This window comes from Lissotriton helveticus, chromosome 11, assembly GCF_964261635.1.
Source record: "Lissotriton helveticus chromosome 11, aLisHel1.1, whole genome shotgun sequence".
Lineage (NCBI taxonomy): Eukaryota > Metazoa > Chordata > Amphibia > Caudata > Salamandridae > Lissotriton > Lissotriton helveticus.
Genome location: NC_136072.1, coordinates 387,428,213 through 387,446,657, shown reverse-complemented (window position 1 = coordinate 387,446,657; position 18,445 = coordinate 387,428,213).

Below are 18,445 nucleotides of genomic sequence, written 5' to 3'. Positions count from 1 at the left end.
TTTTTTTGGTGTATACTTATAATTTCTTTACGGATCTTTCTGTACATGGTTTCTATACTATTTTGTGTCTTGTGTTTTCCGTCTGCTATATTGTCACTCCATTTTGTCAGGACTTTCATCTCTTCTGAACTTTTATCAGGACGATCCTGTTCTCTTATTAAACAATTTATTAAAAATTGCAAAATCATGCCTTGAGTCTCAACTTTCCTGTGTGCCATAGCTTCATGAATACTTTCTGGATTGTCCCCTGTTCGGATAAAATGATATATTCTGTCTAAATGTTCTTTCATATCTGATATGGTGATCAAGAAGTTTGCAACTCGTCGTAAACGTACGGAGTATAATATCATGTGATCTTCGCCTGGCACTGGATCATATCTACAATCAGTAAGGAACTTCTTGAGGGCTTCGTACGTAGCCACTTTTGGCGTACGCTGTAATGCTGCATCTCTCAGCGTCAGGCGCTTTGTTTGAGGCGGGGTGGTAGGAGCACCTCCCCCTGCTCCTCTTGAACTGGAATCGTCAATTAATACTGGGTGTGCGGCTGCTGGTAACGTGACTGGTACAGTAGGGATACGTAATGTGGGTTGATCCTGGGGGGCTGGCACATGAACAGGACCAACGACTGGGGGCACAGGAATTACATTATTTACAGGGGGCTGGACTTGAACTTGGACTGGCGGGATAGGATCTGTATTAGCATATTCTGGGACAGTGTCGTCTAAATAGGAAGAAAGAAAAATTTCGGCTGCAGTCGGTTTATGACGCAGCTTAGTCGGAACCAAGGGTGGCGGTAAATTATGGAGTGCTTCCGGGGTCGCCTTCGGCAAACCCTCGGCGAGAAGAGGATACATACCTTTAATAAGGGCATTTCTCTGTCTGTCTGACTGTTCTGCTCTAACTCGTTTACCTTCTTCTAGTAATTCCCTTTCTTGGGCTTTTTCGGAGGATTCCCTACTTAATTCTGCTTTTCTGCATTCCTTCTCTGTTCTTTTATGAGATTCTTTACGCCATAATTCTATGGCATCCTTCTGGGACTGTCTGGCTTTCTTTTTCCATAATGCTTCTTCTACTCTCATGATGCACTCGGCATCCCATGTTCCTGATACAGGCCATCTATATTTCTCTTCGAGATGTTTCGTGTAATCAACCCATAAATCTAGATACAGTATGGCATCTAAGCCATGCTTATGATACATGAAATGTCCAGGACTGTCCATAGGAGGGACAGGTACTGGTTCTTCAAGTAACCCTTTTCTGGTTTTTATCTGACGTAATTTCGAAAACAGCGGCATATTTGAACCGTACTTGAACTTGAACACAATACACAATAAACACAGTAATGAATAGCAAAACAATCATTCATACCACGACATCAAGAACATATTAATAACAGTTCGAACAGATGTACTACCTGGTACATTGAAAACACAATACTTGAATTTCTCGAGAACGGACTTACTAGAACTTCTGGATGCACTGCTAAAACAGTACAGAACATACCGGTCTCCTTAAGAGACACGTCATACCGTATCCACCTAGGTGAACACGTCGGACCGGATCTGTGTACCCAAACCCGTCGGACCGGGCACAAATTAATGAACCCGTCTAGATACCTCCAGCAACGGTACTCACCGGGAAGCAAACTGAAGGCCTCGGACTGGACTGGACTGCTACGACGTCGGATAACTGCTACGCACTACGCATGCGCTTCGGGCTTCGGGCTTCGGTTACAGGTGGGCCTCCGGATACCTCGGACCTTGCTCTCTCGGCTTGGGCTCTGGTCGGAACGACCCGCCTTCCTCACCGCCTCGTCTGGATGCCGGACCGCAGTCTCCGTCTCCTCCGTGGGCCTGAGGGAGACTTGAAGCAGAAATATCTGCACGTGCACGATAGAGGTTCTGTAGAAGGGTCAGGGGGCCTGCATTACATCGCCGGCGCGTGGGGAAGGGGCTCGTTCCTATTCGGGCGCCATTTATGTGGTAAATAAATAATTAATTACCGGTACTATTTTTCTATGCATTAATAAAAACAGATAGCTCAATAAATAAGAGGCAGGATCCGTGATATCTGAGTCAGAATGGCTTTAATCGGATAGCTCGAGCCTAAAGACCATAAAGTGGCATGCAATGGAATGGAATGGCATGGCAGCTGCAACGTCTCATTAACATTATACAGTATATATAGTAAAACAGGATAATTGCATTGCATACAGTAGGCGTAACAAGTGACAAACGTAAGATAAGAACATATGGGCGTACAAAGAAGGCGTGCACAGGGCGTGCACGAAGACATGTGATATAAACGTCACAAAAGTGTCATAAATGGGTGGATACATGGAGGGGGCTACCTGGGCAGCTGGAACCTTTAACCTACTGGTGCGCGCAAACGGACCATGACGTGTAACTGGGGAGAGCTGGGGGCTCTGACTTCTGCACTAGAAGAGGAGACTAAAGTCTAGGATGTCAAGACGACATGTACCTATAGCATATCTGATATCTCGTGTTTGGAGAACATGTTGATAGAATCTAAAAGTCATCAGGGTAGAGGCTGCTTGACACTAAGGCTGGTGCATGCATTATTCTACATGTATTGCGTGTGCTATGAATCTTTTATGAATATTCATTCAGTAATTCTCTTGCATGGAGACAGAAAGACTAGACTATAGCTGAAGATGTTTATGCGGTTCGTTAGCTTAGGAATGTGAAGCCGGGGAGCTGAACTGATAACTAGAGGCATAACATATTCTTGGCAGACAGGCAGGCAGGCCAGGCCGGGCACCGCGCTGCTTGGCAGAGAGTAAGCGAAGGGTCAGGGATGCGGGAGGGGCTGTATCGCTCCTCGGAGTGGTTCAGGAGACTAGAGCTTGAATCTGGTGTCCGGGCCCCATGAGGCCTAGAAACGGGGACAACTCGATGAATTAACGTGCACAATGTAAAACGTTGGCAACATAGGCCTTATACTCGTTGCTTTCACGAGGACTGGATAACTGGCATACTAACGTTGGACACAACTATAATTGCGTCTTTATTCGGTCAAGGGGGAACATATGCATATCGATCATGCACATATAACATATAATGGGGAACACGTAGGGACACATGACAAGGCAAAATTCAATTTTCCTCAATTCTATGCCGCCTACCAGCCCACCCCAACCTTTGTCGTAAGTGCTCTTAGTTACATAAAGAATGTCCTATATAGTGGGAATGTAGATTGCTCTGGAGCAAGTATAGTAGCTTATGTAGTAATACCATTTTCATAAGAGCCACTCTCCCAAATGGTGTGCAGACTAAATATTGAGTTGGAATTGTCAAACTACAGAAATATCGAGTCCTAAATATCGTAAGTCAGAAATATCAACAGCAAGAATATCGTAGTCAAGAATATCGATTTCAAGATAAGAAATATTGGTTAAAAAAATATAGAACTCATTAATAACGTTTGCAAAAATATAGTTGTTTAAAATATCAATTTTTAATTAGTGTTATGTATTTTAGTATATATTTTAAATGTATGTGATGTATTTTTTTGTATAAGAAGTGTTTATGTTTTTTAATATATGTGTTACATTTTTAGTAGTTATCAATTTTATTTTAATCAAATTTTACATTTTTTAGTTCCGTAGTGGGTTGTGGCTTTATAGGGGAATAGGGTGGGAAGTAATTAAATTATAATAAATTAATCAATATTTTGTATTTATTAATATTTATTTAATTGAAATTTTATAGAGTTTATTGTGGGAAGTAATTCATTAGTAATTCAATATTAATGTGCTGTTAATTTATATTAATGAATGAATTGATAATTAATTATTGTAATTGTGTAATTTCTTTTAGGTTTGGGTTGTGGGGGTATAGGGATAAAGGGTGGGAATTTATTTATTTTAAATGTATTATTATTAGGTTGTTGATTAAATATAAATTAATTACTTTACAGTTAAATATGGAAATTGTGTAATTCTTTTTAGGTGTGGGTTGTGGGGTTTATAGGGGTGAAGGGTGGGAAGTAATTTATTTTTGATTAATTATTAATTTGTTGGCAATTGATATTAACCCCTTTCATGCTGATGATGGCCCCCGTCCGTCATGCATCACGGTGGGTGTGTGCTGATGACGGCTGGGGGCCGTCATGATCCCGTCCACTCTTTAAAACGGCCGCACAGCGTGAAAATTCACCGCGCATGCAAGGGGTTAATTAATTGATCAAAAATTACTTATAGAAATTGTGTAATTAGGTTTATGTACTGTTTGTGGGGTTTATAGGGGTAAAGGGTGGGAAGTAATTTATGTTTAATTAATTAATAATCAGTTGACCATTAATATAATCAATTAATTTATATTTAATTAGTGTTTATTTTGTGTGTGGGGGTTTTACTATTATAGGGGTAAAGGTTGGGGAGTACATTCATTTTAAGTACTTTATAATTAGCTGTTAAATAATATTAGTTTTTTAATTGAAAATAAGTTCTAAATGTGGAAATATTTTTTTACAGTTTAATTTTAGGTGTTGGTTGTGGGGCTCATAGGGGTAAAGTGTAGGAAGGTAATTCATTTTTCTGTGTTTTAATTTGTTATTTAATTAATAATATTTCTTTATTTGGTAATTAGTTATGGTAATTATGGAAGTACTTTTTTATATTTAGATGTAGGTTGTGAATTGTGTGGCATTATAGGGTAGGTAATAAAAAATTAAATGTGTGTAATAATTCATGATTTTGTTCCTAAATATTTTCTAATTAAAAATATTTCTTTGTTTGAGAAATATTTTTTATTTTATTTAATATGATATTTGTAGGTATTTGCCATATTTATTTAATATTATAATATGGTATTATTTTTAAAAAAAACTTATGGGCCCCATTAGGATTGCGGGCAGGTTGCACCCGCAGGGCCAGCGGTAGTCCCCCCAGCCCGTTGGGGGCGATCCACTCCCATCTTTGCAGTAAAGACCGTCCACCATATTACAAATGCTGGGGGGAAAGACCGTCCGCCGCTTTTCCGCCCAGTCGACAAGTCGACCTGGCTGAAAAGGGTCCAATATGTTGGCGGTGTATGAAAGACACCGCCAGCCATATTACAATGTGTCTGTGTACATGCCTTTCATGGAAAGGCATGCGGAGTCTGCCTGCGGGGACCCATCGCGGGCCCCCTGGGACTTCTGGGGGGTGGGGGGTGCACATGGGTAACCCCTCTCCTTTCAATGAACAACGTGGCAGGCACATCGCGGTGCCTGTCAAGTTATGCATTGAAACGCACAACCTGCGTCTATGGCGTTGTGTTGGGCGGTGCTCTCTGCACCGCCCATCGCAATGTTGCGGATGCTCCATGCGCCTGCCAGTGTGGCGGGCGCATTCCAATCAGGAGTGCAGGACCGTCGCACCCTCAGCGGACGGTCCCGTTACCCGCCGGCCGCCATATATTGGGGCCCATAATATTTATATTTAACATTTTTAACTCATTTATATATTTTTTACTTATTTTGTTTAAAAAAATATTTTGTTAATATTTTGTTTGCTTTTAATTTTGAACTGACTGGAGTGGGAATATTAATTGTTACCCCTCTGCAATTCAACACTTTCCCTACGGTTGCACTGATTGGAGTGGGAATAGTAAATTTGACTCCCCCGCTATCCAACACTTACACTACTCTTGCACTCACTGAAGTGGGAATAGTAATTTTTACCTCTCCACTATCGAACACTTTTCCTACTGTTGCACTGACTGGAGTGGTAATAGTACATTTTTTCCCTCTGCAATCCAAAACCTTCCCTAGCGTTGCACTCACTGGAGTGGGTTTAGTACATGTTATTCCTCCACTATCCAACACTTTCCCTACTGTTGCAGTCACTGCAGTGGGAATAGTAAATTTTACCCCTTCAATATCCAACACTATCTCTAATGTAGCACTTATTGGAGTGGGAATAGTAATTTTACCCCTCCACTATCCAACACTGTCCCTACTGTTGCACTCATTCAAGTGGGAAGAGTAATTTTTACCCCTCCGCAATCCAACACTTTCCCTACTGTTCCACTAACTGGAATGGAAAATTTAAGTCTAAAGATTTTTAAATAGTTTAATGTATTAGTTGATAATAGAAAGTTTTATTTAATTAGAACTCATCTTAGTGTAATACATATATATAAGCTTAATGTTTATGTAATTTTAAAATTATAAAACCTATAAAATCTATTAAAATTAATAGTTTATTAATTGTTTTCAAGTAATATATATATATCCAAACACAAAGGTTACCCTTTAGAGAACGCCATCCCACTTTGGAGTTTATCACCTTCTTTATTGTAGGTTGCAGAGAAACGTGCTCACATCAGGTAGGTTGCCATACGCGTTTCGGGCAGCATTGCCCTTGATCACTGGTTCAGCAACAACAAGTCTATGCAGACAATGAGGAACATTTCAAGTGCTTCTTGGGCCCGCCTCTAGCGGGCTTTTCCTGCCCTATAGCCTCATGGTATTTGTGGTCCCTTCAATTCCCACAGTGGGCGCTGACAAATTCTTGGTGCTTTATAATTTATTTACTCCATGTGGAGTTACCTCTGGAGAACAAGTTGCCTCTCATGCCATTGTATCCCACAATGCCAGGCTCCAAAGTCCACACTGCGCTCACTATTTGCCAGCGCTGCAGGTCCGCATTTGTTTAGGGGAGGTCCCAAAACGTGTTTTCCCCAAGCAATTTTCTATAGGAACCGTTCATTGCAGCTACAGCCCGAACGGTTGAACAGAATTACACCAAATTTGGCAAAGTGGTAGTCTTTGGTTCAGACTCATGCCTTTTGCTCAAATGGTGTAAATCCGTTCGGTAGTTACTGAGAAAATTACAATTAAAAGTTCATATATATCTATGGCCTCGGTGGATCCGCGCATCTTGCGCACACGTCCCGATCACGCGCTAATTGACTGTCATGTGGTTGGCAACATTCAAAACCAGGAAGTGTTGGCAGCCATTTTGTGCCTTGGTAGAAGCATGGTCTTAAAAATAGTGGAACAAGTGTTCAACACGTAAAAGGGGGCATGTAAGAAATATTTTGATCATTTAGACCTGCTTAGGGGTCCCACAAGGACCCCTAGGGTAAAAAAGAGAAATGTGCATTGGGTGCATGGATCCGCTGTAATAAAAATAAAAACGAAGCGGGGGCTCCTGTGCTTGTTTAAAAATTAGCTACCTTGGATGGCTAAATCCCAGGTGTCTAAAATATTACATATGATGGGGGTCCAGAGGGGCCCTGTATCCCTGGGACCGCCATTCCTCGGTGCTGCAAAATAAATGGGTGAGGGAGCTCAAAGGTCCGTCTAAGCCCCGGGGATTACCACCCTCCGTGGCTTTTTATATTTTGAGAGGGGGGCCCGTGGTCTCCATTCTGGAGCAGTCGAAAGCCTTGGTGAACACCACCCCCCAGGAGCGGCTCCTGCTGTGTCTCGGGGTGTCTACCCCCGGGACACTGCTGTTTAATATGGCAGGGCGGGAGTCGAGGATCCCGCTGTGTCATAGCAAAGTTGAGGGCATAGTAACAAGTGCCATTTCACTGCAATTAAAAAAAAAAGCCAAAAATGTAGTAAAAATGATATCGCCCTATTTACTAGGTGACACTAAGATGCATTAGTGCATGTTAGCAGCCGGTTTGCTAAGGCCTCGCCTCGTATCTTCAATGAGTTGCAATGTAGGTGTTCTCAGTGGCAAGGTAGGTGTTTCTATGAGAATATAAAAAGGAAGAGGGAGATATGACAACAGCTTTGTATTTACAAGGCGGACCTGGATTTTAGGACCGATAGCAAAACTCTCGCTAATTGCGATTTATGTTGGATCCTAACATCTGTTCTGAAGTAGACTTAAGCTTGTTGGATTGATGTGTTAAGTCCACAGTCTTATATTAATAAGCTTTTCACTTGTGAACATAAATTATCGCTGTATTTCTCGCGATATTGGGGCATATTTACCAGGACAGCGTTAAAATTATTGTCGCTTTAGTGCTAGGCAAGTGTAATTAAAGCGGCCATAATGGCTTAATAATAGGCTTTTGAGAATTTGTGAGAATTCCAATAGAAGCCCAGGTTTACAACAGAACATTTTAACGCAGTCCTTGATAATATGCCCCCAAGTTTGCTATGGCAGGGTGGGAGCCTCGGTTCACACTCTTGCATACCAAACAGCAATGTTGTAAAAATCTTCCGGTAAGATAACAAAGGATTTTGAAGTCCATTATCGCCATTTTAATTGTAGTTTGATGCCGTTAAAGCGGCGACAATTTTAACGCCGTCCTTGTAAGTATGCCCCTAAATTTTGTAATGTCGACAATCCTGTCTCCCATGTAAATAGGCACGGAGTATTTAGTGAAGTGCATTGTGAATCGTGAAGCAACACTGTCTAATTGTGATTGATAAAGAATTCGAAGAGTTGTGTACTTCTTTTCCTCGTAATGTACATAGGGGCAGATTTACAAGGCCCTTGCGCCACTATTGCATCACTTTTAACATGGGAAAAGTGACGCGAAAGTGGCACAAGAGGCTTGTAAATCTGCTTCACAGTGTTCTGTCTTAGTTTGCTTTCCTCTCTGTCATGAGGATCCTGGGTAAATATAATGGTTTCTGTACAGCCAGTACCTTTCAACCCTACCCCAAAGGGATTACTGCCTGTTACCATAGTAACAGCTCATGGAACACTTAAGTGAGCACACAGGTTACAAGTTCAGCACACAATGTTGCTAATCCAAACAGTTACTGTGCTGGAGTTTTTCAAATTTTCCATAGGAACCGTTAATCGCAGTTTCAGACTCTGGTAAACAGCTGGTAAAGAGTTAGCCTCAGTATTATACTTCTAGTTATAAACATCATTTCCATTTTTAATTGTTTAATGTTTCTAAGCATATGATTATCACACTAAATAATACTGAAATGTTGTCAGAAAAAGAAGATGTATATACTTCTTTTTGTTAACTTTTATTAAAACAACAATAAATAACTAGAAACGTAACTTTAAGATAACAATATAATAAATAACTAGAAACATAACTTTAACATAACAATATAATAAACAAAATGTGAGATTGACTCCAATGGAAGGAGGGTAGGTAACCGACAAAACAAAAATGAAAATAACTGTTTAAAATTAGATCGATGTGACGGAATGAGGTCCAAGATCACAAATTAAGGTAACACTTGGCAATATTTGTTTATTTGCATGTCTGCAGTGTGCCTGATACATCCCACCTCTCTTATAGGCCCGCGTTGAAGAGGTGTCTATAGGGAAGTGCCTACTGCGTGAGATTTACAGTATAGACCAACAGGTCTTTAAAATGATTCAGAGATGAGACAGAATTAGGTGAGAGATCATGTCATTATGCAGGACAATATTGTTTATTTCGAACGCATTTAATTGGAGGCATTGTGTATCTAGGCCGCTCTGCTTACCTTGTGTAAACACTGTGGCGAACAGAGTTCACAACTTGAATTTTGCTTTGGTTCTACACTGCAGACTGTATTAAATTCAGCGTTGATTTTTTTATCGGCTGAGTGGACAGCAGCATCCATAACTTAAAAAGGGAAAGAGAAACAATGTGAGAGAGAGTGAGAGAGAGAAAGAGAGAAACAACGACATTAAAAGTTTGAGAGACAGAAAGTAATAGATGGAGCAGGAGAGGTAGTATGAATACGGGAGAAAATCTTCGTAGCTCACCTTTTTGCCTCCGTTGTGTGTCCAAGCACGTGCCGGTTCATAGTGCACCCTCAAGTTCAGTGATCTGAAAGATAGTATAGAGTTAGTAATAGCAAAGTACATACAACTGCACAAGTATATTTCTGCTTTATGTCTTTGCACACTCAGGATACTCAACTTCCACTGCAAGGAGTTGTCTGTGCGCTCTTTTTCTCCCAGAGTGCTATACCCCATGCACTCCCACTGCATAGCGGTGAGTTCTCATTACTGCATACCCAGACTGTTGCACCCCATTGGCTCCCAGAGTCCGGAGGTGAGTGCCTTTTCTTGTGCACTCAGGGGCAGATTTACAAGCTGCTTGTGCCACTTTTGCGTCACTTTTTCCATGTTAAAAGTGACACAAAAGTGGCGCAAGGGGCTTGTAAATCTGCCCCTCAGACTGTTGCAACCTATCCATTCTCACTACCCGGAGGTAATTGTACATTCCTATGTAGGCAAGCTGCTGGACAGTACCCCCTCTCTCCGCACACAGGTGACTTCTGGTTGCTTCGGAAACAAGCTTCTTTGCTAACCTTGTGCGATTGGCGTGATTCAAGAAGGGTGCACCAGGTGTAGAAGCAGCCTTCTCAGACATTGTTACGATGGCCACGCATCATCGCAGAATCCACGTATGTTGAGCTTTGGAGGTGTTGGGGGACGCCAATTTGTGAAACTCAACCTGTTAGATAAAAAGGAAGATAACATTGTGCGTCATTTCTTTATCAAAGAAGAGAGGAAGTGAGAGAGTGACTGAAAAGTATATTCGCAGCTCACCTTTCTGTCACCGGTGTGTCTTTCATCACGTGCCAGGACATAATGCACCCTGAAGCTCTACATCTAAAAGATAGTAAAAGAACGATGTTATGCTTAGTCATTGTTACTATCTTAATGTGGGATAGAATTACATTGCCCTTTCACACACCTTCCCTCCCGCATTAAAAATACAACTATTTGTACAGTTCCAACTTGTTTAATAGGCTTCGATTTATGACCAATTAGTATAGTAGTAATGTTTTTATCCGGTTGTGATAGCAAGTGGTGCTCAGTGATACACGTGGTTTCAATCATCACAAGCAACAGACATTTGACCGATTATAAAAACGTTCCTGCTATTGGGAAAAAAATGCAAATGCTAAGATACGGTATATAGGACTGCATAAGCCTAAATCGCTGCGTCACCTTTTTATATGTAGTCTGCTGCACCCCATCTACTTCCTCCGCTGCACACCCAGGCCTCACTGCTCACCTTTTTTTGTGGACAGGGCACCTTCTACATCATGCAGTCCCGCTCTGCCACCAAGAATTCTCAAATATGGAGCTGAGTCTTGATATCGATATGGCTAAGGACATACTCGTGCTCCCATCATCATCGCAGGTTGCTCACATGCTCAGTCCTTGCGGTACCACTAACTCAGTGACCAAAGAAGCCACAGACGTAGTGGTGGGCCCCCCTGCTCAGTGGTTCGGGCCTACATGAGGCATCTGAACCACTAGGGCTGGCCATCCCAGCGTTTGCGATGGGAGCAACTCTCAAATGGCATAGAGCACGTGCGCCCCGTCTTTTTTATTTTTAGGGTCTCATGTGTAGTGACATATGTGCTGGATGGGTGTGGTGTGAGTGTATACCAGCCATGAAGGAGTGTGTGTGTGCCGTTCTGACAACTAGACCTGGAAGTAAGAAATCACTACAATGGAAATCTGGGCCATGTAGCGTTCTTGTGTTTTCCTGGAAGCGTAAGCGGAGTGGGCTGCACTAACGTATGCCAGTGCTGCGCGAGGCTGTGAACGATGCCTCTGGAGCTATGGGCATGGTTCCGTCATGAGCTACATGAAAAATCAACTGATTCGGGTGTCCGTGTTGTAGTGCTGGTGTCACCCGGGTCTTACATGCAAATGTGTCATTATGCCTGTAAAGTCCCACAATATGGCTAACATGGAAAGTAGGGGGTATCATTGACCTTATATTCATCCATAGTTGCACACATAAACGATGGTGGACATGACGCATGTCTGAGAATATGAATGGTTGTTGTACATTCAGTGGAGTGTTGTAGCTGTAGTAATACAGGGCTGTGAAAGGTTTAGGTTGCAGTTTTTGGCACATGAAGGGCAGATAATATATACACATATGTGGTAATTCAAGTATACTGTCGAACTTGGTGCTGGAAATCAGTGTTCGAGGTTCGGAGTCACGTCCACATCCTGTTATTGTAGAGTAATGACGTAATCTATGCATGCCTGAAAATGTACTGTAAATACGGTTCTCATGTAAATTGTTGATATAGTTTTGGGGTGACTTTGCGCTATATAAATATGCTAAAAAAAAATGAAATAGCACACACTTATAAATTGACTATAAAGTTTGTTTGCAGTATTGTAATGATCCACTTTGTACGTTTGTATTTGTAGAATGAGCGAGAGAAAGTTATATAATCTAAGTTTTTGTTATTGACAGAGGTAAGATGGTTTCATACGCTGTTTACAGCAGAATATAATGTGGTGGGGTGCAGGAGCAGCATTTTACAAACATAATAAGTACACAGACACAGATAGATAGTTGAAGTGGGTTCGGGCATGTGTGCTCGACTCCATTTTATTACATTGCTGCTGGTAACAAGTACAATAGTAATCATGATATCATACACAGATATTCAATCATAAACAGTTTATGACTTCTGCTGTACAAAGGTAGGAGCTCTATCTGTGAAATAATACACAGAAGATTCTATTGTAAAGGGTTCATGAGTTGTGGTGCACTAAGGTAGGATCGGTTTGTGTGGAGCCTGTGATGATGCGTGGTTCAGGCAGAGTGCACTGGTAAGAATATCTTTTGGCAACGGAATTTTGTCTTAATAGGGCCACGTGGCGATTATTTATGGTGCACTGAGCTAGTGGTACGTCTGGTGCTCAGCGTGTACTCACCCTGAAATGATGCGTGGTTCTAGCGGTCTGTACTCAAAGCATTAACTGTTGCATACTGGACTGCATGAACTTTGAGGGTAAAAAAAAATAAAACTACCATCCATGGTTATCAATTGCTCTGCAAACTAGGTCTACTGATTGCTCTCCATAACAAATTAAACGAGTGCATTTTACGCAGTGCATTCTAACTTTCTCAAAATGGGGACGTATGTCTGGTGGCATTGTTAAAGGTGATGCCCCAGAGGTACTTGGTATTGCCGGCGGTGGAGGTACATTTTGGCGCTGTGTTCTACATTCTTTGTGAGCATAGTTCACAGGATGCAGGGATTAAAGATGCTTGCGCATACTAGCAGTGCCACAAGAGCATTTTTTTTCTCTGCCTTAAATAAATCAAGGCAAAATTACCTACTGTCTGTAGTGTAGATACAAAGCTGAATTCAAGTTATAAACCCTGCTGTTCGCAGTGTAGATCTTAGGCTGGACTGCATTATCTGTAATCACGATTGAAATAAAAGATGAAACATGTATGGAATACATTGTTAAAATGTGTACGTTTCAGGGACATTATAGTTCAAGTTGTGGCCTGGGCTGTTCGCAGTGTAGACTGCCATTGAGTGTGCATTTGCACTTGCAGCGTGAATTTAGTTTTTCAACTTAACCTAGAACTGATATAAAAGAAGTTTAAGAAGGAAGGCTACTAAAGGGATGTTGTATAGTGTTTGATAGACGTTTTACTTTGCTTGGTACTGCACTCTGCAAATAATGAATGAAGAGTCAGTTGAATTCTGCCTGAATACGGCCACGTGGTGATGAAGTATTATGCACTGAGTTAGTAGTACCTTTGGGACTGAGCATGTACGTAACCTGTGATGATGCGTGGTCTGGGCAGGCCACACTGGGGGTAATGTTTTTTGACTACTGAATTTTGCCTTAATAAAACCTTGTGGTGATTATTTATTGTGTACTGAGTTAGTGGTAAGTCTGGTGTTTTGCATGTACGTACCCTGCGATGATCCGTGGTCATGGGAGGGGGGAGATACAGAAATTGGAGTAATGTGTTTTGTCGATTGAATTCTCCACAACAACAATGGGAGAGGTAGGGAAAATCAAGGACACTCTCTCAATCCCCAGTTAAATGCAAATAAACAAGAAAAGAGAGGTCAAAACAAACTCTGAAAACCACACGAGATGGAGTCAAAACAAGGTTCACACATCCACTTTGGGTGGTAAAGAAAGCCCTCACACACCGACCTAGTCAGTGTCATGCTTCATCATCGGGCCCCACCAAAGAGGCCGAGCGCCTCTTTGGTGTGCTGCGACGCCAGAAAGACTGCGGAGCTGGTTGTGTGGGGAGGGCGTGCTATGAAATAAAGTGAAGGGTAATAGTGCCTAAAAGGGTATCCAAAAAGTAAAATTTAATAAGTGATCCCTAAGGCACCTTAGGGATCACTTATTAAATTTTACTTTTTGGATACCCTTTTAGGCACTATTAACCTTCACTTTATTTCATAGCACGCCCTCCCCACACAACCAGCTCCGCAGTCTTTCTGGCGTCGCAGCACACCAAAGAGGCGCTCTGCCTCTTTGGTGGGGCCCGATGATGAAGCATGACACTGACTAGGTCGGTGTGTGAGGGCTTTCTTTACCACCCAAAGTGGGTGTGTGAACCTTGTTTTGACTCCATCTCGTGTGATTGAATTCTGCATACATTTTATTTAAAAGTGATAGAATGTCTGACTGTGACATAAAACTGTTTGCTCTTCTTTGCGATGATTTATGATGCGCTTAGTTAGTAGTATATTTGGCGCTGAGCTTGTATGTAGCCTGCAATTATGCGTGGTCCATGGGGGACGCACTGGGAGCAATGTTTTTTGCCTAGTGAATTCTGCCTTAATAAGGCCAGGGGTAGATGACTTGTGGTGTAGTGAGTTAGTGGTACCTGAATAACTCAGTGTGTGCGCACCCTGCGATGATTCGTGGTTCAGGCGGGTCGCACTGGAACAATGTCTCTTGCCTATTGGAATGCGTCATGTGCAATCGCCATTCCACCTGAATCGTGAGGCCTTACAATGTAGATCGAAGCCAGTAGTCAGTACAGACATTGAGGAATGTTTTTTGTTGCATCCTTTAACAAAAATCTGAGGACATAGAGTACAATTGTCTCTGCCTTAAAGAAAGCAAGGCTGAATTTCATGCTGTCTGTAGTGTAGATTCAAAGTTGAATTCAAGTTGTGAACCCTGCTGTTCTCACTGTTGATCGAAGGCAGTAGTTAGCACAGACATCAATAAATTCTTTTTGTCGTATACTTTTCCAAAATCTGAGGACATAGAGTACAATTATCTGAGCCTTAAACAAATCAAGGCTGAATTTCATGCTGTCCGTAGTGTACATCAAAAGCTGAATTCAAGTTGTAAACCCTGCTATCCGCACTGTAGATTAAAAGCAGTAGTCAGCACAGATATGGACGAATCATTTTTGTCTCTTATTTTAACAAAATCTGAACACATACAGTACAATTGTCTCTGCATTAAATAAATCAAGGGTGATTTCCCTAATGTCCGTAGTGTAGATGCAAAGTTGAATTCAAGTTGTGAACCTTGCTGTCCACAGTGTAGATCGAAGGCAGTAGTCGACAAAAACATTGAGGAATGCTTTTTTGTCACATACTTGTTTTACAAAATATGAGGACACAGTACAATTGTCACTACCTTAAATAAAGGAAGCCTTGATTCAATGTTGTCCGTAGTGTAGATCCATAGCTGAATTCAAGTTGTGAACCCTGCTGTCCGCAGTGTAGATCGAAAGCAATAGTCAGCATAGTTATAAACAAATGCTTTTTGTGAAATCCTTTTACAAAATCGGAAGACATAGAGTACAATTGTCTCTACTTTAAAAAAGCAAGGCTTGATTCAATGCTGTCCGTAGTGTAGATCCAAAGCTGAATTCAAGTTGTGAACCCTGCTGTCTGCAGTGTAGATCGCAGGCAGTAGTCAGCACAGTTATAGACAAATGCTTTTTGTCACATCCTTTTACAAAATCGGAAGACATAGAGTACAATTGTCTCTACCTTAAATAAAGCAAGGCTTGATTCAATGCTGTCCGTAGTGTAGATCCAAAGCTGAATTCAAGTTGTGAACCCTGCTGTGCGCAGTGTAGATTGAAGGCAGTAGTCAGCACAGTTATAGATGAATGCTTTTTGTCACATCCTTTTACAAAATCGGAAGACATAGAGTACAATTGTCTCTGCCTTTAATAAAGCAAGGCTGAATTCAATGCTGTCCGTAGTGTAGATCAAAAGCTGAATTCAAGTTGTGAACTCTGCTGTCCCCAGTGTAGATCGAAGGCAGTAGTCGATACAGACATAAGTCTGCGGTGCTGTGGCATTGAGTTCGTAATGGGCCTGTATCGAGGAGGCACGTGGTCATGGCGGCAGCCACGTGGAAGGGTGAGAACCTTCACCGTGGTAGAGTCTTTTCTCTTTGCAGAAGTGAACCCCACCCAAGGTGTAGGCTAATTATTTATACTCTTGCGCTGGAGTTGCCTACGTTGAACCAGCCCACACCGCTTCTGCTTCAAGGGGGGGGGGGTCAACACAGCTACATGACCGAGATATTACCCAGAGTCTGAGATAATATGGTTGCGTCCACTGTGCAGTACATTACAGGTATCAATACTATATTTTCACATGGAAAAGTTTTTTGTTTCTATATTGAGTTGTACATAGCATATCACCGGTACACTTGGGATTCTGTAAATTATTGTTGATGTGCGAATTTACTCCCTTATACATAGTTGGTTGCCACATCTCTGAACATTCAGCTATTGTGCGTTTGAGAGGATATGGTATCTTGGGAAGGTCGGTTGTCCTGTTTTGCGCTGCCTCTGAGGTAGTAGAGGGGAGGGGCCCGGGGGGATGGTTGTGGTGGTGGCGGCACTGGGTGTTGTGATTTTGTTGTGTGTCGGAGGTGCATGTTAGTACGTCTATCACATATTCGTCTTTAAATATGGGTGTGAGTTGGGTGTAATCTTTACACCAGTTATATGTTGATGTTAATTTGTTAGTGGTAAGTGGAGGTATCGCCTGTTTTTTAGTGGTTTGTGGCGATTTTGTTGGTGGAAGGAATCAATTGAAGAGTGGTGATATTTGCAGTTTTTACTACGTTGAGAACGGGTTGATACTTAAAAAAGACAGAAAGAAACAGATATGCTTAATAAACATTATAATTAGGAATTGTCATTGAAAACACCTTTGAAATTCACTGAAAAAAAGAAAGGTTTCAGGCAGATTATAGTTAGGAATTATCATTTAAAAAACCTTTGAAATTCACTGAAAAAAACATAGGGTTCAGGCAGGTTATAGTTAGGAATTATCATTTAAGAAAACCTTTGAAATTCACTGAAAAAAACATAGGTTTCAGGCAGGTTATAGTTAGGAATTATATTTTTAAAAACCTTAGAAATTCATTGAAAAAACCATAGGTTTCAGGGGTGTTATAGTTAGCTGGACATTTCACTCATACAAAACCATTGAAATTCCTCCGTTATAGTTAGTTGTATTAACTGTAACTCTCGCACCCGCAATCCACTGGGGATGATGTCACATATTACATCATTCATGACATGGTCAGTGACATCACTTATAACATCTCAAATGACATCAGAGTTCACTGATAAGACTTTACTCCAAAATGTCAGGCTATGATGAAAACCCTTGATCGATTTAGAGCAGACCAAGGAACTCAGATGTTGAAAGCGATAGCATTAGCAAAAGGGTGCACCAGTGGATGGTGCAACATTAGATCACTTACAAGTGAGAGAAGGTAATGGGCTTTAATGAGGTATGGTCCTTTTCTCTGCAGAGAATTTCCTGTGTAAGGAAAGCATTTTTTCTTGCTGATCCTCTCCCTGACCAACGACCCCGCCGCCGCCAGAGCCAATCTGCACGAAGGGATGAAAGATGTAGCCGAGTGGATGACGACCAGCCGTCTGAAACTGAACTCAGACAAGATGGAGGTCCTCATCCTGGGCTCCTCACCCTCCGCCTGGGACGACGCCTGGTGGCCCCCCGCCCTAGGCTCCGCACCCAAACCGACGGACCACACACGCAACCTGGGCTTCATCCTGGACTCCTCCCTCTCCATGACCAGACAAGTCAACGCCGTCTCCTCGTCGTGCTTCAACATCCTACGCATGCTTCGGAAGATCTTCTGGTGGATCCCCACCGAGACCAGGAAAACCGTCACCCAGGCCCTCGTCACCAGCCGACTGGACTACGGCAACGCCCTCTACGCCGGTACCCCCGCCAAGCTCCAGAAGAGACTCCAGCGGATCCAGAACGCCTCAGCCAGACTCATCCTCGACATCCCACGAAACAGCCACATCTCCGGACATCTGAGAGACCTGCATTGGCTCCCCGTCAACAAAAGAATCACCTTCCGCCTCCTCACCCACGCACACAAAGCCCTTCACGATCAAGGCCCGAGCTACCTCAACAGCTGAATCAACTTCTACGCTCCCAAACGCCACCTCCGATCAGCCACCACGCCCTCGCCGCCGTCCCACGCATCCGAAGAGCGACAACAGGAGGAAGGTCCTTCTCCTACCTGGCCGCCAAGACCTGGAACTCCCTCCCGACCGACCTGCGCCTCACCCAAGACCACCTCTCCTTCAGGAAGAAGCTCAAGACCTGGCTGTTCGAGCAGTAACGGCACCCCCCCCCCAATCGCCTTGAGACCCCACGGGTAAGTAGTGCGCTATATAAATGTCTTTGATTGATTGATTGATTGATCTTGAAATCTGCTTCAAGTCTGTTT